The sequence below is a fragment of the Trichosurus vulpecula genome, chromosome 9 (genome assembly GCF_011100635.1).
Source record: "Trichosurus vulpecula isolate mTriVul1 chromosome 9, mTriVul1.pri, whole genome shotgun sequence".
Taxonomy (NCBI): Eukaryota; Metazoa; Chordata; class Mammalia; order Diprotodontia; family Phalangeridae; genus Trichosurus; species Trichosurus vulpecula.
In genome coordinates, this window is record NC_050581.1 from 170,768,710 (window position 1) to 170,789,915 (window position 21,206).

The window sequence follows — 21,206 nt, forward strand, 5'->3', positions numbered from 1 at the left end:
CCAAGTTCATTTCGGTTTGCCCACATAGAGACTGCTAATTCTACCCTTGGATTTCAGCTATTTCAAAGGCTCCATCTGAAGATGATCAATTTTCAGTTGTATTAGACACATTTAGTAAATGTGTGCCTTGACCACTGTTTTCTCAAGAGAAGTGTATGAATTCCTGACCTGTTCATCATGTGCTCTAAGAATACTTATCAGTAACCTTCCCCTTTTTTGAGAAGGAAACATTAATATTTGTAGAAGGAAATTTGAGAAGGAAACATTAATAAAAGTACCTTGTGTCTAAGTAGCGTTATAGACATTTTTGCTTAGACATTTAGATAGGTTGTTCATTTAACTATACAAAAACATACATTATGTTAATTATTGTATAGGTGTTGATTGCTCTAAATGTATTCTTCCTATTGAACTTTGACTTCAGGATTCCAGTCAATCTCTTATCCTATGTATTCCTTTTTTCATATTTCTTCATATTTCTCTTTGATAACTCTTTTGTTCTATGTGGCTTGGAGAAGACCATGGTATTTATAAGTCTTGTCTTTATCGACTAGTTGGATTTTATCTCCAAACTTGAGCTCAAATCTCTCAGCCTCATTTCTTCCTTGCTGTATACGAAGAAGTTGACATTTTTCAGATTCAATTGATGTTTTGCTAATGGACTTCAGGCTGGGTACAATCATAGCAAATTCAAACTGTCACCCATGAAAGTGCCTCCTTTTATGGGAATTGCTCTTGATAGTATTATGTTGACGTTGTACTTTAGATAAACAGCTCTTTTCTAATCAGGACATCTGTTGTACTAGCATTCTCACACTACTTGGTCTCTTATATATGTTTGTAGTACATGACGAAGCCATGAGTAAGGAATTGAGTCAAAGGTTTTGCAGTAATCCATAAAGGCTGTTGTAAGTGTTTCACTATTTTAGGTGACTTGTTTACCGATTCCATTGTTGCTCTTTAAAACCTTCTACCTTTTCATTTTTTTTTCCTCCTCAGCCAATATGTTACTGCCTTGTAAGTTTTTATAGATTTTTTTTTGCACGATACAAACTGCGAATGCTTTGTAGGAAGGAAATAAACTCCATTGGAGTTTGGAAGGTCAAGGTTTTCATTTTTTGGTAATACTGTAAATATGCAATGCCTTCTATAAAGGAAGTTGGAATCAGGTGTGCTTTAGAGAGAAAGTTGTTAAAATGTTTTGCCTAGCAATTTATGCACCATTGTGACGTGTTGGGGCGAAACATTGTGGATCCTATCCAGACCTTTCACTTTCTGGTTTTACAGAGAACCTAGAGTTCTAATCACCTCCTTTTACTTAGGAATTCTATCCTTCATTATATTAATCGTGTACAAGTTTTCTGTTTTGCATTTGAGCCAACTTGCATTTTTGTGGTTCTTTTGGCCATATAGATGATCCCAAATTTTCCACGTTTTCTTTTTTGGGATTTCTCTTAACTTTCTTATGTTTTTTTGTTTCTTTAGCTTGTGATAGAATTTTTTAAATTGGGGTTGAGTTGCTTATTTTGTTCTTTTTGGTATTTTGATGCATATCTTGACCTTTTGTTTTTCCCTTTTTGTTAATGAACAGGGGTTTCAAAAGTCTGATTTTTTTGTTTGTTTTCTAGATTCCATCCTACATCTTTTCTCACTGCCTTTAGGTGGGCCATATACTGTACCTAGATGTTCATGTAATTTCTCAGTATTTTTTGTAGGGTTTCAGTTGTTTTCTCAAGACTCTTTTCCTGATCGTATTTAAAGGCTTTTTCCTTAGAAATATTACTAGATAGAGCCACCTTTACTTCTGCAGTCCTTTCTGTGGCAATACTTGCAATGTATACTATTGTATGTAGACCCTGAAATGGTTTTGTGCTCTCTTTCAAATATTTTTAGAGAATTTATTTTCTTCATGATGAATAAAATAGTTATCAGGTGTTTTTTTCCCCCTCAATGCTCTGTTTTTGGTATAATTGATTTCATGTTATCAAATGCAAAGAGGGTTTTTGAAATTCTATTCTAAGTATGCTTATTTTTTCAAAATCATTCCATGCACCAGCATTGCTATACAACTTTTAAAAGCTGTTGTAAGAACTGTTATATAACCTTTCAGTTTTTGTTAAGTATAGATTCTCAGTACCTTAGGGTTCTTCAGGGTTTTTCCTTTAAAATAACTTCAATTTCTGTTCTTATTTCAGCTAATCTTGGTTAAGTCAAATGAACAAGCATTTATTAAGCACCTACTATGTGGTAGGGGGTGTATGGGTGTTCAAGGAGGACTAGCACCTTTCATGTGAGGCCTTGCCAAAAATCAAACAAAAATCCCCACCATGTTCCAGGCACTGTGCTAAGGGGTGAAGGCATGAAGAAAGGCAAAAAACAAACTAACAAAAAGAAAACAAGCTGTTCTTCCAATCTAATAGGAATCTAATTGTCATGGAATTGTAATCACAATCTAATAGGGGATAATGACAAGCACACAACTCCATGCAAACATGATATACAAGTGTCCCAAAAGTCAATGCAGTTTAAAGCTTCTAAAATTTAAAACTGCATTAAGCTTTTGGGACATCTGTATATCTGGTAAATTGGTGACACTCTTGGAAGGAAAGCACAGCAATTAAGGAAGAAGGGGAAAGACTTTTAAATCTTTTTTTTAATTTTTAAAAAAACTTTTGTAGAAGGTAGGACTTTGTTGTTGTTGTTGGTTGTGGTGGTGGTGGTCCTTCATTCTTGAAGAGGATCATGCCATCAGAGAGGTGATTCCATAACACACAAGGGAATTAGATTGAAGTGAGGGAGGGCTGTGCAAAGTCACCAGCCTTGAAGCTTGGATATCCAGAAGGCAAAAATGAGGAGGCAGAGAATTCTAGGCATAGGGGTCAACCAGTGAAAATGCCCTCTTGTTAGGAAATGAAGTATTTTGCGGGAGGAATGCTAAAGAGGCTAGTCTCACTGGATCACAAACTACATGGAGAAGAATAAGGTGTATGAAGACTTATATAGGGAGAAGGGTGGATGGAGGCCTTTGGGGTTAAAGTCCAACTAGAGGATTTTATATTTGATCCTGTAACTCTTGAGGCGCTTCTGGAGTTTATTGAAGCAGGGGTAATAGGGTCAGACCTGTGCTTTAAGATCAGTCTGACAACTGAATGAATGTTAGATTGGAGTAGGCAGAGACTTGGCAGGGAGACCAACTAGTAGACAAGTGGAATATATCAGACATGAGGTGATGAAGGCCTGGAACCAAAATATTGACAGTATCAGAGGAGAGAATGAGGCAAGATGTTCCGAAGGTAGAAATGGCAAGACTTGGCAGTTGTTTGGGTAGGGGGAGCATGTGTGACAGAAAGTAAATAACCAAGGATGATACCTGGATTATGAGCCTAGGTGACAGGAAGGATGATGATACCTTCAATAGTAACAGGGAAATTAGGAAGAGGGAGAAGTAGGAGGGAGCAGTAATGGGTTAGGAATGAAGTTATTTCTCATAATTACCGTGCAGATATCTGCAATATATTGTTATGCAACTTGGATGGAAGAATAATGTTGACAAAAATAGTATGAAGTTCTTGCTTATGATAGGTACGATGTTTCCAATTTTGTTATGATGAATACTGGCCCATAATGAAAGTGTTCATATCTTTAGCTCATTTTATGTTCGCTTGTGCTTTGCCTGCTTTTCCGGTCAGTACCTTTTGTGCCAAATTTATGACAGGTGAAAATGTTGGTGGTTCTGATTTATTTTGGTCTGTTTTGCCTTCCTTTTTGTAGTACCCCTTCACAGATTGACTTCTCCCCACTTGGAGTATAAGCTCCTTGAGGACAGCCATTGTCTTCCTTGCTTGTATTTATATCCTAGCTCTTATCACAGTATCTGACATATGGTTGCCACTTCTAGTTACAAAAATGATTAAATGCTTGCCATTTGTGAAGTGCTGTGTCAAGCATTTGGCTACAAATATTTTTTTAAATAGTCTCTGCTCTCTTATTCTAATAGAGAGAGAAGACACATATAGGAGATTTCCTCTGCAAGTCAGATGGAAAGGTCCTCATGGTCTGAAGGGGCACTGACAGAACACATGGTAATGTGTTATTTCTATTAGCAACATTTCCATTGATCAAGCCATATCCATTTCTGATGTTCAGCCATTTGATTATACTAAGCATTTGGTGGTGCAGCCTGTCTTTTCCTGGGCTCAGTACCTGTAGCTTCTGAGGAGGGAGCAACCAGCTTTCATCTTTCCCAAGGTCTGATTCCCTGAATATTGGCTGTGGGAATGAACTGGAAGCAGGGGCCTCAGGGTCAGTAGTTCTGCTGTTCCCAAAGCTCTTGGGACCAGAGTTCTGGGCTCTGTCCATGTGGATCTGAGGGCAAATGGTAGTTGACATAGGGTGAGCATGGTTTGAAGTGCTCAGCATGTGCTGTTGCCTGTCTATCCCTAAGGTTGTCTTCTTGCTGGAACACAATGAAGTACCACTCCCTCCTTGGTTCTCTGGGTAAAACTGGTCATCATGATGGTTCCAGGAAAGCTATCCTAGGATGCTACGATGTTCCATTAACTTCTTAAGAATCATAGGAGCAATCACAGCAACACCCTGTAGGGAACTGGGGGTGGTAAAGGAGGAGGGATGCTAATATAAACTGACATAGAGCCTTCAGACCCTAATTGGCTGATGTTTCTCTGGATTCCCACCAAGCTTTCTTAGATCCCGCCATGGTCTGAGAGCATGTAGAGTAGAACCTTATCATGTCTGGCCTTCTCTTACTTGATTGCTTCCCCTTCTGCAGCACATATAATAGGTTGGACTTTGAGGGGTGTATCGATGTGGCTGTCTCTTAGATGGGGCTCTGAAAGGAATTGTCCCAGGACAAGTCTCTATCCTGCTATATTATAGACATGTTGGTATTGTTACTAATTTCTTTGAGTTTCTGGGCCCCTGTATCCTTACCTACTTTGACTGGCTGTTGATCAAGTTACAGAAGGGCAACTTCCTTCGGGGAGGACCTTGGGGTATTTCAGTTTCGACTTTATAAAAAATTCAAGAAAATTGTTTCTGGGCTATTCCACTTATATCTAAACATATCTTAGAGATGGATTGTTGTATCAAACTCACATCTAATATGTGCCCCTGTGATTTTCTTTGTGATGACAGGATTGAGGGATTAGCAAACCAGAAATCTCTCTAGGTTTCTGCTTTTGCTCTCCACTATCCCCTTCTTCCCAATACTACCATGCGTCTTTTTTCTACTGTTCTGATACTTTACCCTTACCCCAGAGGTTGGAATAAATGGCCTTCCCAAAGCCACAATCAATGGCATTCCGTAAGGTGTGAAAGGAGAATACATCTGGCACTTTTCCCACCATCCTCTCTCCCTTCCCAGAGAAAAGACACATTGAACTCTGATGTGCCTGCTCATTATAACTTCTGTGGGTCTGAAATTCACTCCCAAACTTGGCTCAGCAGCATAGCACCACCAAATGATCCCAGTACCTTTTTTTTTTCCTTTTGCAAAAATTTCCCATCAGAATAGGTCTGCTGGTAATAAGTGTAAGGGAAATTATTTTAGAATACAATTATATATGTCAACTGTTCTGTGCAATATTTTTCTAAATATTCAATTTTTTAAAATTTCCCCCTCAATCTTAGTGCTAAGATCACTGGGCCATTTCAATTTTTATTGAAACAAATAAACCCAATAAAAACACTTATGCTGAGAGCTGTGGTTCCACAATAAAAAAAAATCACCCTGTATTGAATTTATTGATTTATTTATTTACTTCAACTGGAAAATCGAGTATTGTGTTAATGCATTTTATAAGAATCACACTGCTCGATGAAATGGCTAATTTATTTTAGCGTATACATAAATAGCTAGCAATTTTCCATGAGACAGGCTAATGAAAATGGTGCCATGAAATTGTCTATACTATGAGGAGTGATGGAGGCGAGTTATTATTGGTTGAGTGCTAAGACGTAGTGAACTGGCCATCATGTCTTTGAACTTTTGAACTGCTACTTGGGTGTGTGATTTATTGATTTTGAGATCTCTCTGTTGAGTTCAAGTTTAGTTTTTGCACAAGCAGGGCAGATAAGTAGCATACGATATTTAATTTCATGGGTATTTGGGGTTAAAACGTATCTTTTAGAAGAATGCTAAACATGTTTTAATAAAACATAAGCTGCAGAGGTTTTAAGTTTCTTTCGATATGAACTGGATATGATAAGGGCAGATGCTATTGAGGGGCAGCCCTGGGTTGTTCCAAGATCCCCAGGCTCTAGGTACCTAGCCTGAGAGCTATACAAGTTTAACAGTCTACATGTGCATTTTATTTGTTAAATAAATCTGACTTCATTCTTAATTAACGGTACGATTTTGTATCTCAACTTTATTTCCCTGCCTCGCCTCTCACATCGAGTTATTGTCTCGGGAGGTGCCTGGCACCGAGCTCCCTCTGGCTTGTTATTCTGAGCTCCTTCCTCGTCACTGGGGCGCTCGCTGGGCTGCCTTTTCGGAAGGGGTTCTGCAGCCTAGGCTGGCTTGGGGCTGGCATTGCCTATTGAAACACCCTCCATGGGACTGCGCTTCCTGGGCAGCTGCTGGCTGGCTGGCAGCCGCTGGTCCCACCTAGAGGATGAAGACATGGAAACTTGCCCCGTGTTACAGCTGAGCCTCCCCTCCCCATTCGGATTCCGCCTGCGGTGGCCAGGGCATGGGGCTCCCGGAGCACGAGCAGGCCAGGGACACCCCGCTTGCCACCCCCCCCCCCCCAAAAACCGTACTTAGGGTTCAGGGCAACAAGATGGCCTGACTCTTTTTTTCATTTAGGTTCGTTGGAGCTGGAGAACTTTTCTGATAAATGTGCCTGCATGGGACTTAACATCTTGAGAGTATTTTTAGTTCGCCTCGGTAATTAAAAAGGGCAGTTTGGCCGTATTTTGTGATTTGGGGGCTGTGGAGTCGGGGAGCTTGATCATGTGAAACTCCCCGAGGTCTGCAGCAGCCGCTGGAGCAGCAGCAGCAGCAGCAGCAGCTCTCGGGCGCGCACATAGCACACACACACACACACACACACACACGCAAACACACATGTATACATACACATCCACACACACACACACATACACACACATATACACACCTGACTCAGTGTCACTGCCTGTAGATGTGGGATTCTGCTGAGATCCGGACAGCTGCCTTTGAAAATCTGATTTATTTAGAAAGTACTTTTAAGGAAAAATGCCCAAGGAATTTTACCCTTCTGTAGAAGGTGAGGAGGGGGAAGCTTGCAAGGGTCTGTAAGAGGACTTGACAAGGCTCGTATCCTTTAATGATTAAACTGGCCCAGCTCTCTATTTGGATGGTAAAGAGCTTTTTCTTGCATTGCAAACATTCTCAGCAAATTTAAAGTCAGAGATTTGGAAGCTACACACACACACACACACACACACACACACACACACACACACAAATAAGGCCTGTCTGAACTCTTAAACAAAACTAGTGGGAAAGCTAAAAACAGGACAGACACCAACACCATTAGCTGGGGGAAAAAAATTTCCATTTCACTGCAACTGTGTTATTGTTTACTTTACCATACACATCCTAATATGGTTACCTCCCTGTCAAGGCGGCTGAGCTAGGGGTTGAGGGGCCCCCTCAGGGAGAAGCTCCCAACTGCTCCTCAGACAATAAGAAACAAACGGCACAACTCCACAAAAGGCTGCCCGGAAAATGTGTCAAATAAATCCTAAAGAACTCTTCTTGCTTCTTCCACACTGCTTTGTATGTGTAAACCTGCTTTATGCCACGCTGCCCAGGCTGAGCTACATTTGTTTGGAAATGTAAGCCACTGTGGTATTTTTTTTTCAATTCATTTAAGGGCTGTGGATTAATTCCTTGAGACATATCTTTGCATACGCGTTTCATGAGTTATGTTTGCTGGAGCCTTTTACTAGGAACATTAAGGTAAGAATGTTGATTTAGCCCGGGACCTTTGTCACTCAAACTAATGCTCATCAGCGATATAGACATTGTAAAGAAATACCGCTTAGGTCTCTTGTAGTCCCACCACCTAAATGGAGATGTGAGATTGCTTTTAATGGCCATGCATGGAATCTAAAAATGCCAAGACTTGTAGATGGTGATGGAACAGAGGTGTACTCACTCTAGTGTAAACAGTGCTGAAAATACCCGATTGGTGCTACCAATTGTCGGCTACAACAGTTTCATTAGAGGCTTTTCGGTTATTTCTTCTTCTCTCTACTTGTGGTTTTTCTGAACCCTCCTGGTTGTTCCCAAATCCTCATGGTCTTGAGGCTTGCCTGTTATTATCTGCAACACCAGAACAAAGGTAGGTTGTTAAACTGTGTGCTCTGGGGGAGGGACAAGTTATTTTTGGAAGGTTGTCTTCCTAGTGCATGACTGGCTGACCTAAAAGGAGGGAGGAAAAAAAAAAAAGACCTCATCCATGGAGCCTAGGCATGAGTGAGTGTGGACTAGGGCAGCTATTATGTAGTGAGTTGATTTTTATGCAACTCATCCTTTAGAGAATATGCTCAGTTAGGTCCTGGGGAACGACACACACGACACTGATGCAACCTTTTAGCGTGTGCATTTCATTACCAAGCTGGATTTTAACATTTGGTAATGCACGGATTTATGGTCTCAGATAAGAAGAGTTCCTATTCAAATTTGCAATAAGGATTATCAAAATGGAAAAATGACTTAAAAAAAAGTGAAGGTTTAAGTGTTTGGGTGACTGTCATTGTAATACACCTTTTCAGTGACTCTCCAAGTGCTTTAATTCTCTGGACACCTTCACTTATTTCTTAATTGTTCTATTCTCTAATTTTGAGGGATTTGCTGATGTTCTGTATTTGAGCCAAGGTGGAGCTTTTCTGCTAAACAAGTGCAGCCTACTTTATTTTTATTTTTTGCTACATGTTCACAAGTGATGATACAGTACTAATAAAACAAGAACAGCAACAACAACCGGGCAGACTTGTTTAGCACTTCCTGCAAAGAGGGGACTAGAAGGCAGTGAGCTAAATTCAAAATTGAATAGAAGAGCAAGTTAACTATTGGTGAGCGATGTTACTGCATACTGGTAACCACAAATACACTTGGCAATGGAGCACACACTATAGTTCTTAAGAAAAAAAAATCAAATGGAATTGGCTTGTGTTGTGCCGGACTATGCTGGTTCATTAGTCCAGACGGGATTCCAAGTGAACTGTTTGAGCTCATGTCAAGTCTCTAGCCTAGATTTAAATACCTGTTGTAAACATCGTTGTTCTCGTGCCATTGTAGAGTCATGCCACAGCTGCTGATTTTTTTCAGAACACCTCTTCTCCGTGGCTGAACATGACTACTAAAAATTTTATTTCACATGATTATCACCCTTATACATTCCTGTAGATTTCTTGGCTATGTAGGGTTTCCATTTCAGGACATGCAGGCAGTATAGTCCCTGCTAAGGTGAAGTTCTTTAAGGAAAAATAATGTAAATCTAACCTATTTAACAAAACAAAGCAAAATGAACTTGAACAGCCCAAAAGTTTTAATCTCAGAAAACTAGTAATCGTTGAAATATAATTATGTGAGGTACTGTATCTAAATAAAAATAAATCTGTTTTAGAAATGCAACATTAAGACATGCTTTTAAAGGTATTTTTTTTAACTTTGGGGGCCATCAAGGAGTGATAGGAATGACTAGCCTTTAATTAGACGTGCAGATACTCACATTTTATAGGGATTTATGTTAGAACATGGAATGGCGGGTGGCTGTTTCCTCATTATGATTTCTCCCTGCACATAATGAGGTTCATCATTAGTTGATGGAGTGAATTTGCCCTAGCTCTACCTTGAAAGGCACATAATTTACATATTGCTTCAGAGCCTAAGCTTTAATGGATTCCTCCATGAATAAAATGAAAAGCTACTTTCTTTAAATTTTTGAACACTGTTTAGATAATACAGATTTAATAAGACCTTCAGTTTGCTTGTTAAGTATATTCGAAAGTGCATTGCCCCATTTTGGGGCATGTATATGTTGTTTTTTTGACACAATTTATTTTTATTTGCCTTGTTTTATATCACTGTGTCATGATTACATTCAAAGCTGCATCACAGGGAGCATGTTTGGGACGAAAGTGTGTGTGTGTGTGTGTGTGTGTGTGTGTGTGTGTGTCCATGAATTGTTAAACATTAGGGGGAATCTTACTTGGCTTGGGCACTGTTGTGACTTGGGCATGAAATATCTTACTGTTTGCTCCTTTGCCACTGCTGCTGTCAAAGCTGCCTGTGTAAAAACTCTTCTTAGTATTTTGGTAATATATGCGTTTTGAAATCTTTGAGTTCGATGGCTACTGTTTCCAGATACAGCAGTTGTGGTGTCTGTGTGTGTGTCTGTGTGTGTGTCTGTGTGTGTGTGTTACTGACTTAGAGTCTGACATTGATAAAACCTGCTAGCCCCACCTCCCTCCTTATTTTAATGAGAGGAGAGCAGCAAAAACTTCCTTGCCACCTCCAAAACTGCTGTGTAGATATGATTAGATTAGAGCAAATTGAATTGTAGGCTGCCTAATATGTTATCAAGTCATCAACTTATGAAAGTACTGGTCTATACCATAGATTTATCAAGTGTCTCTCTCTCTCTCTCTCTCTCTCTCTCTCTCTCTTTCATCTCTTAGTCTCTTACTCTGTCTTTGTCTCTGCCTTATTCTTTATCTCTGTCTCTACCACCACCCCCCACATACAACTTTGGAAAAAAGTGGGAGCAAACAGCCTCCACTTAACACTCCGGAAATCTCAACTACTAAAGTCTTTTCCATTAGTGTAGGGAGTTTATGTAAGAGCATGTTACTGAACACGTTCTTTGCCTTTTTGAGACAGGTCACCCTCACCTTGTTATCAATAGTTTTTGCTGCAAGTGGAAACAGGTCCCTGTAGTTTGTCACTCTCAGTGGCGATGGAGGTATCTAAATAAACACAGAAGTCTTGTTTTGATCGAATGCTTTCTTCTCTGAAAATGAAGAGCATATATTAACATTAATAGAAGAGTGAATGTCATTCTTTTTGAGGTAATTTACCTCTGCTGCAGACCTGTCTGCTTCAAGAATCTTCCTCTGTTCTAAAACATATATTTGTTTAGGGAGTTTTCATTGAAGTGTACATGACAATTACAGCTGTTCATTAACAAAATTGGGTATTTGTTTTAAACTTTAACCAATCACTTTGATATGCTAATTATGGTGTAATTTAATTTGAGCCCTGTAATGATGATGCCGTTATTATGGACATAAATGATGCAGTTAAGCTGAGAGTAATCTCATTTGCATACTGTACATGCCAGTAAATTAAGCCCTTTCTTCGACTCCTTCAGCTTTAATTTTCCACTTCTTTTCACACAGCTCCTTTTCAGCCACTCTCTTCTAAGCCCACTTTGTAATAGTCCTGATGACTGTTTGATGTGGAGAGTTGCTGCACCACAATACTGCAAGACCCAAGATGTAACATTTAAAGGATTCATTATCCTACTGAGTGTTTGTTCTTTACGAAGGAAGGATGAGAGAGGACCAAGGGATCCTCTCCATGGAGTTTCAGGTAGCTGACAAACATGTCTCTGGTACCTTTCTTCTTCAGAGTCCTCTCTTCAAATCCTCTCAAATTCTAAGACAAGGCCAAAACCTTCGGTTAGTAAATAGTGGTCATCTGTAATACTAGGGTTCATTTTTATTAAGGTTTTTTCTTTTTCTCTTTCTTTCTTCCTTCCTTTCTTTTTCTTCCTTCCTTTTTTTCTTTCATCCTTCTTTCTCTCCTTCCTCTTTCCTTCCTTCCTTTCTTTCTCTTTCTTTTTTCATGTATCACTCAAAGTTGAAGTATACAGGTCATAGTATTTCTTACTCAGTGCAAATTATGACCATGTTAAGAAGTGAATTTCAACTCAGTCCTTTAGTGTTTTTCCACGTGTTTCCATTTGCCATATTAGGGAAAAAAATCTCATCTGCCTACCTGTTAAATCACTAGGATATTGGATTATTATAGCTGACTGCCTTATTACCTGTTGTTTCCCTAGCACTTAGCACAGTGCTTGGTACAGAAGGCACTCAATAAATGTATTTTTTTGTTTATTAATTGATCAATTAATGATTCTCATATATATAGTATTTACAAAGTACTCTCCTGTACATTACTTCATGTATTCTAAGGTCTAGTTACTGTTTCTCATGCCTGACACAATATTCCTTCTCTTTAGACCTTGGCTCCCTCCCACTTCTGGGAATTCTTCATTTTCTTCAAAGACCAGCTCAAGCACCACCTTCTGAAGTCTTTCTTGAGCATACTCATGCCTCTGCCTCTCAGAATTAGTTTGTACTTATTACGTTTGTTTTGTATATTATATATGTACATGTTTTCTCTCCCTTACAGAATATAAGCTCCTTGATGGTAAGGTCTAGTTTTGTTTGTTTTTGTGGCATCTTGTATCCTGCCAAGTGCAGTACCTGGCACATAGTAGGCACTTGATGAATTTTTATTGATTGGATGATTCATATTAATATCAGTAAATACTTATTAAGTACCTTCTATGTGTCAGGCACTGTGCTAAGTACTGAGTGTACAAAAAGAGGTGAAAGACAGTCCCTTCCTTCAAGAACCTTACAATCTAATGGGGGAGAAAATGTGCAAACAAATAAATACAAAGCAAGTTATGCACAGAATAAATAGGAAATAATTAACAAAGGGAAGGTATTAGAATCAAGAGGAATTGGGAAAAACTTCTTGTAAAAGTTGGGATTTTAGTTGGGACTTAAAGGAAATCAGGGACAGCCAGGGAAAATGGCAAGAGTCAAGAGATGGAGTGTCTGGTTTGTGGAACAGCTAGGCCAATATCACTGGATTGAAGAGAGCATGGAAAGGAGGAGGGTGTAAGAAGACTGGAAAGGGAAGGATATGAGTGGGCTGGGTTCTGAAGGGCTTTGAATGACAAACAAAACATTTTGTATTTGATGCTGGAGACAATAGGTAGCCACTGGAGATTATTGAGTAGAGAGGGGTTAGTGACATAATTAGACTTTTGCTTTAGGAAAATGACCTTGGTGGCTGCATGGAGGGTGGATTGAAGTGGGGAGAGATTTGAGGCAGGCAGATCCACCTGCAGTTTATTGGCAGTAGTCCAGATATGAGGTGATGAGGGCCTGTACTAAAGGGACGGCAGTGCCACAGGAGAAAAGGGAGCATACTTGAGAGATGTTGCAAAGGTGAAATCTCCAGGCATTGGCAATGGGTTGGAAATGGGGCAGAGTGAGAGATAGGGGGGAACCTAAGAGACTGGGAGGATGGTATTACCCTCTACAGTAATGAGGAAGTAGAGGGTTGGGGGTATAAGGAAAGATAATGAGTCTGGTTTTGAACATGTTTAGTTTAAGATGTCTGCTGGACATCCAGTTTGAGATGTCCAAAAGGCACCTGAAAAATTCAACTTTGGAAGTCGTGAGAGAGATTGGGGCAAAATAGGTTTATTTGAGAATCATTAGCATAGAGACTGGGATTGTAGGATAGTGATTGCTGAGGAAGGTATAGTGGGATTGCCCAGCAGCAGTGAGAGCCCAGTTGAGGTTGAACAATATAAATTTGTTGTGGACCCAGTCAGAACTGTTGTGTGATTTTCTTCACCTCCATTCAGTAGCATGTGTGCAGGAACATTGGTTGGAATGATCCAGGCTGAGCCTTGGCCAGACATATTTGGCAATATAAGGGATCTAGGGATTCAATAGAGCAAGAGAGTATGGAGTCAGATTGGTTCAACAAGAAGTCAAGACGGGGAAAAGAGGAGAGTGTGGACAGTGCAGGGTTGATTTCATGATCAGTGGACAAGACACTTAACCTCTCAGTGCCCAGGCAAGTCTCTAAGTAGGTACTATCATAGGGGGAATTTTTTCCCTGGGAGTTTCTTCTACTCCCAGAAAACATGTCTCATTCCAAAAAGTAGATTCAAGTTTAACCTGACTGTTGAGAATGCTAGAATGCTGAGTTTTGGTAGATCAGAACTCAGAATTTTGTGCTACTGAATATCTTTTAAACTAGTAGCTTTATTTCTTCCATCATTTAGGAAGAACAATATTACATGTTTATGTAGTGTTTAAAGCAAGATGCCTCTTTGTATGGATTTCTTGGACAAAGCCTTTCCTTTGTGGCCTCTCTGTTCAGAAATGATAGCTTCCACGTGAGATGCAGTACCCCTTCAACTCAACACAAAACTTTTGATACAGTTCGGATCAGCATACGTGAGGAGACTGAATTCCTACACTCCATGGGCAAGAGTTTCCCTTTAGTCTTTTTTTTTTTGGAGGGGGGAAGGCAGGGCAGTTGGGCTTAAGTGACCTGCCCAATGTCACACAGCTAGTAAGCATGTCAAGTGTCTGAGGCCAGATTTGAACTCAGGTCCTCCTGAGTCCAGGGCCGGTGCTGTACTCACTGTGCCACCTAGCTGCTCCAAGTTTCTCCTTCGTCTTGAAGTCAATAGGAGTTAAGTGGGTGAATTCAGCTGTGTCTCAAGAAAGGTTCAGAGAATCAAAAAGAGTTGGTGTATGAATTTCTTGCAAGCTGCCTCCTTGGCCAGTGATTAGTATAAAAAGATAGTCCTTGAGGCCTCCTGACCTAGTCAGTTGGAGCCGATTTGCTTACTGCCCTGCTTCTTATGAACTTGGTAAGAAATTACAGACCTCCTCATTCTGGCCTGTACTGGCCAGGTCCATGCCTCTTTACAAAGTCCTCGCTAAATCGCACAGCTTTCCTACCCAGGAGTTCTTGAATATGGAAGCCCTTTCTTTAATGGTCAAAGTTTTGATGGAGGCAGAAGAGCAGCACAAAGTTTCTAGGATCTGACTGTTTCTGTGGAAAAGGGCAGGCTGGGCTTATTCCAGTTCTGCTTGAGTAGGTGACAGCTAATGCTTATTAAGTGGTATCTTTTTTTAAAAAATCTTGATGGGTAATAGGACATCTTACAACCTCTCCTGAGTGCATTTTTAAAGCATTAAGGTCATTATTTGTTTTTTTTTGTGTCAGGTAAGGTCAGATCCCCCTTCTCCCTGTGCCCCCCCTCCTTTCTAGGTACTCCAAAGTGACATGGACTTCATGCTGTTAAGGTTGTTCAGGCACTGATTAAGATTTTATACATCAACTCCTGATCAGACATACCTAGACTCAGGTGGCTATTTTTCATTGACATTTTCCAAAGTTGTAGAAGCCCCAACCTACATTACTGGAGACCAAGGAAAAGGAGAAGATGACTTCAGGAATTATTTTGGAGCTTTGCCAAAATTTGGTATTTTTTCAAATCAGGTCCATTGCCACTAATTAAAATAGAGGTCAAGAGAGGCCTGTAGAGCTTGGTGCTTCTTGTAGTTGTAAAAAAGGGAACCTCAAAGGAAGGGGGAGGGAGTGTGAAGATTCCCTTTCATATGGAAGTGCCAGTCTTGAAGTGGCAACAAAGCATGAACTCAAAAGAGAATGTTTATAATTACCCTATGAAATTAGGGTCCAGGCTTTTGAGGTCCACTCCAGAGCCCATGGCATTCTAAAAAATGGCAAAAGTGGTTAACATCTCTGTTCTGGGCCCAGAATTCTCCCCTTTCCCGCTCCCATCCCCCTGCCTTCACAACTGTCAGGAAAAGCATCTTTCCTATGGAGGGAAAAGTACTACTTCCTCTCTCCACCCTTGGGATAAAGGGTGTTTCCTTAGAATATGCCTGACAGGTGACTGACGGGCTCTCAGTTACTAATAATGTACGTGTTTTCATGCGCATATATGTACATATATGTGTATGTTCAAATGAGATAATGTATGTCAAGTGCTTTGCAAACCTTAAAGCCCTACATGCATGAGAACCCTTAATATTATTACTATTATTAAATATGCAGATGTATACACACATACGGTATATATGTGTGTATGTGTCTGTGTGTGCACATGCACACACTACTTGCTGTGTCAGTCAGTAAGCATTTATTAAGGCCCTCAGATATGCTAGTCACTGTACTGAGGGGATACAGGGGATATAAAGAAGGGCGAAAAAAAGTCCCTGCATTCGGGGAGCTCGCAACCTCTAGGGGAGATAGCATGCAAACAACTACGCACCAACAAGATGTCGACATCTCGGATAAATGGGAGGTGATCAACAGAGGGAAAGCACTGGCATTAAAGGTGATGAGGAAGAGCTTCCTGTAGGAGGTGGGATTTGAGGTGGGACTTGCAGGAGGACATCGTAGAAGATGCAAGGAGATGTTCTGGAGGCTATTAAGTCTCCGCTGTTACATCTGGCTCCTGAGATTTGAGTTTGAGGCATATGGAAATAGCCAAGTAATAAGATATGATAACATCCTTGAAAGGATAACCTTTGCAGACCACAAAATGCCTCCCCAGACAAAGAATCCAAAACTGCAGATCAGGGGTTCTTAATATGGAGCATTTCAAGGTTTGCAAAGTGCTTTACAAAGATTATCTCATTTGAGAGTAAGTGCTATTATTATCCCCTTTTTACAGATGAAGAAACTGAGGCTGAGAGAAGTTAAGTAAAGAACTCAGGGTTACATGAGCAAGATCAGCAAGCACACCTACTATGCACTAAGGCACTGTGCCCAGGCACTGCAAATACAAAGGCAAGCAGAAAGAAACTGTCAGAACCCTAAGCTTGCGGGGAAGACAACCCATCAAAGGAAACTGGAGGGTGGAGTGGGGCAGGGGGAGATAGATGAAGATACCAACTTCAAGGACATCACATACATGTACTTGTACATACACACACATATAAAGACATTGACCATTGAATGTCCTATCCTGTCAAGACAGCCACTTGGCTGGGATGAACAATTTTATTCTGGTTTGTGGCTGCTACTTGCCCTGATAATGCAATACAATTCAACTTTGCTTTAGGGAATCCTGTTAATTTAAAAAAAATAGTTAAAACAATCCATACCAAAAAGGAAATACCAAGAGGATGAAGAACGCGCATTGCCCATCGAGTTAACCTACCAGGATTTGAAATACCTTTCTCGGAGGGATGCTGTGAGGCTCACATGAGGCGGTAGACACAAAGGGCTCCACAAACCTTAATGTGCTGGCGAAATGTCATTTATTCTCAGAGTGCAGGAATGATGTATTCTAAGTCAGAAAATGATCCCTGTTCTCAAGGAACTCACAGTCTAATGGGAGGGACAACATGCCACCAACTCTGTACACCAATCTATACATATGTGATGAACGGGAAATAATCAGCAGAGAGAGTGAGGATTCCAGGGTGACACCTAGATTGTAAGCCTGGGTGCCTGGGAGGATAATAGTGCCCTGGACCATAATAGGGAAGGTAGGAAGGTTGGAGGTATTAAAGGGAAAGAGAAGCCCTTCAGTTTGGGATGTGTTGAATTTAAGACATCTATGGAACATCCAGTCTGAGACAAACATTCTCTTACCCTCCCCCCACACCCATGTCTGTATCTCTGGTACCTGATATACACAGGGGCTTGACAAAGGATTGTTATATTTAACTTAAGGTACTCTTGAGTTATGAAAAAGAAGCAAAGGACACTATTCGTACTCTTTAAGAATTGTTGACATTCCTCTAGTACCTTACCTCACCACAGATTGCTGGTACCTGTGAAATAGGTATCATCATCCCTGTTTTAGAGATGAGGAAACTGAGGTCAGAAAGATTAAGGAGACAGTATATTATAGTGGGAAGACTCTTTCCTCTACCACTTAACTAGCTGTGTGACTTTTGTTAAGTCACTTAGCCTCTTCAGCCTCAGTTTCCTTATCTGGAAAGTGAAGGCATTGGACTGGATGGCTTCTGAGGAGCTTTCAGCTTTCTGTATGTGATCCTGTGACCAACCTAGATCTCTCCTGACTCCCAAACTGGAGTTCTTTCCACTTCACTACCATGCCTCATTTAATGAGCCAGCTGTCTAGTTAGGGATACGTTGCATTGCTAAAGCAGCAATGAAATTGTGCCGAGGCAGTATGTGATGAGTGTCATGTGGGCAGAACCATTTCAAAGCATTCCCCACCCCTCTCACAGTGCCTGCTACATGGGAAGAGCTGAATAAATGCCTGCTGATTAATTGATATTGATAAGTTAGAGTAGAATTATTTACTTCAGAAAGAGATGCTTCATTCAACCAAAAGCTGCATCCTAGGAAGCCTTTGATGAACAAGCTTCTCATAGGACATGGGGAACGTTGATTTCCCAAGAAATGGAATAGATGCAGCTTTTCAATGGTACATCTTGTGTGTGACAAGCTGTACCTGTAGTTTCTCCACTGTGAAACCTTCAATGTCCATGCCAATCCTTCCAAATTCACCATATCTTGTCCAAATGCATAATGGCCTTTCCGGGTTTCCTCTTCCTGCTACAATAGAAGGAAGTCTTCCTTGGAGGCAAAACAGCAAAATTATAGCTGTCACTTTGTCCATGAAAAGCAAAAATTAAGATAGGAAATCTCCCAACCCTTCAGGTCCTTTAAATCAAGGGGCAGAGTCTTAGTTGGGCAGTGTCCTTGGGCAGAGTAGGTACAGACAAATAGCAGCATTCAGTGCGAAACATATCTGCCTATTTGTTAAGTGATAGAACTTTTAGCCTTCTCTGTGCCCTGGGCTACATCGAAGCTGAAGATTTGTTAGCATCATTTGGTTTTCTGGGTGTTGCTAGCCATGGGCCAGTGGCTCCTAGCCAGGACTGTCCCCTGAAGTTTTCATCTCCATCCTTATTCATCTTCCCCTGTTTGACCTAATGTCTGTCCCTTGAGCCTTTGCAGAGGTGAGGGTGGAAATGGGAAGTTTTCAGTCTTAAGCATAACTTTTAGCTGTTCCAAAACTAAACCTTCTCCAGCATACCATTTAAAGGGGGTGATAGTCCCATTTTTTAATAGAATCACAGAATTGGAGAACCTGATTCAGAAATTATTTATCAACACGAGTGAACAGAAGTGCCTGTCTTTCCCCCTTGGGGATCTGATGTGTCCATTTTCTTATAACTTTTTTTTTAACTTCCTTTGTAAAATGTATTTTGCTGCAGGCCTCCACAGGACAATCATTACTTTTTTCTAGCCAAATTTCTGCCCCTTCCTGGGACTCATGAATGGAAAGAGGATTGTCTCTGGGAGGGATGTGGAAGCCCTTTGGATTTCTCCTGCTCCTATTCCAGTTAGATGGGGGGGGGGGGGTGGGAGGCGCGGAACCAGGCCTTATAGTACCCTTGAGAATTTATATCTAGAACTTGAGCTTTGAGGCCACATGTGGCCCTCTAGGTTCTCAGGTGCAGCCCTTTGACTGAATCCAAACTTCATGATTGTTTCCACCTTATGTTGTTGCATCTTGTTCATTCCTGACAACTGTTTTGCCAGGAATACCATTCACCGTTCTTTATTGGGAGTAATTTGATTCATTGTGTCTACCGTCTCGATCCCAGCCTTGGAAAAAGAGAAATCCCTTAAATAACATGATGCAAGATAGTTATTTATTATCTGCAAGAGCCTAAATGTATAGGTGGGAGGGACCCTAGAGGTCATTTCAAAATCCCCCTTATTTCAAATACAAGCATATTGAGGCTCAGGTGACTTGTCCAGTCTCATGCAGTTAGGAATGAGGGCTTGACTCCAAGTGTACTTGAGCAGACAGAGTTCTTCTAACGTAAAATAGATTTCTCTTCACCGTCAGGTCTGAGATTCAGCTCTGGATGCTTTCACGCAAACATCTAAGTACTAGCCAACCCCCAGCTCAGACTGCCTCCCAAATAATCTGATTTGGACCGTGGTAGAGGCATAGACGACCATGGGCTCTGGAGAATTCACTTCAGATAGAATACATTTTCAAATATTGTCACAACTTCTCTTACTTTCTTCCAATAACCATGCCCAGGCCCATGGGGGATACCTGACTTAAGGGCACCTTGGAGCTTTCTCATTGAAATGAATTAAATCCATGGCAACTTCCACCTGTGGGCACTGGATGCCTGGCAAGATTTTTTTTGCTACTTTAGGACCCAAGAAAGGATTATAAAATGATTTATTTTAGTGTATATTTCCCAAGTGAGAAAAGGAGAAGCATCAGGTGAAGTGTCTTGAAAAGCTGTTTGCTGATACATCTGATATTCCATAGATTGGTGGTGCAATGGATGTGATCTGGCCATACGTAGCTTGCCATACATTCGTCCAGAAGTGCCTGTTTCAAACTTTTCTCTTACAATTAGTTGCCTCCTCCCTTTGCTATGGCAGATGCTTTAGTTTTTTTTTAGTTTTTGTTTTAGTTTTGTACATGTGACATAGAGATGCATTTAATAACCCTTCCAAATGAATGAGTTCAAAATTGTCAGCCTTCTCTTTGATACGCATAGCTGCCCTCCAAGTGAAATTTTTTTTTTCAGCTGCTTACCTGGGGATAGGGGGAAAGCCAGGAAGTGGGTGTGTAAGCAACATAAATGAAATATTTGAAGTCCTGATTCTCTGCTTCCTGATTGTGAGAATCTATGGCTAAGGCAAGTCATTTATCACACAAAACTCATTATATATAGGACTTAGATTTGCTTTCCTCTCTTTTCCTTGACAGTTTCTTCCCCAACTCCTATTTCTCCTTCTCTTTCTAAATGAGTTTACCGTGTGCCCTTTTTAGAGGTTTCGCTATCTACTCCTTATTTTCAGATGGTAAAAACTGACTACTCAGTGGTTCATAGACGTAGTGAGGTTGGTGCAGTGGATAGAGTGCTAGGCCTGGACTCAGGAAGACCTGAGTTCCAATCTGTCCTCAGATATTTACCAGCTGTGTATAACTCTGGGCAAGTCACTTAACCTAAATCTGCCTTATTTTCCTTGTGTGTAATAATATCACCCACCTATGGGATTGTAGTAAGGAGAAAAGGAGTTGATGTTTGTAAAGTGCTCTGAAAACCATAACACACTATCTAAATAACTAGGGATTATTATTACTCATAGCCCTTCTACTCTGCACAGATGAGAGAGATATTTGAGATCTCATGACTAGATGCTAGGGCTTTTCACAAAGTAGCTACCTAATTGAGTTGGCTTCATCAGACTTTTACTGTGGACATTTAAAGTAAGTTAATTTCTTTTGAAAGATTAGAACATTTGCTCATCTGTCTTATAATGAAACCATGGGTGAGGTTATTCTTTCTTTATTATGGGGAAAGTCATT

General features: G+C 40.5%; 1 protein-coding gene across 7 annotated transcripts in view; it reads left to right on the forward strand.

Moving 5' to 3' along the window:
- Positions 1-21,206, forward strand: part of FOXP1 (forkhead box P1) — a 684,912-nt gene that overhangs the window by 362,216 nt on the left and 301,490 nt on the right. Inside the window, exon 1 of one of the 7 annotated variants that reach the window (XM_036737501.1) lies at positions 8,127-8,354. The exons of the other annotated variants lie outside the window; for them this stretch is intronic. The gene's annotated coding sequence lies outside the window, so the exon portion shown is untranslated. Of the gene's footprint in view, positions 1-8,126; positions 8,355-21,206 lie in introns of those variants that run through there. 7 annotated transcript variants of the gene reach the window in all.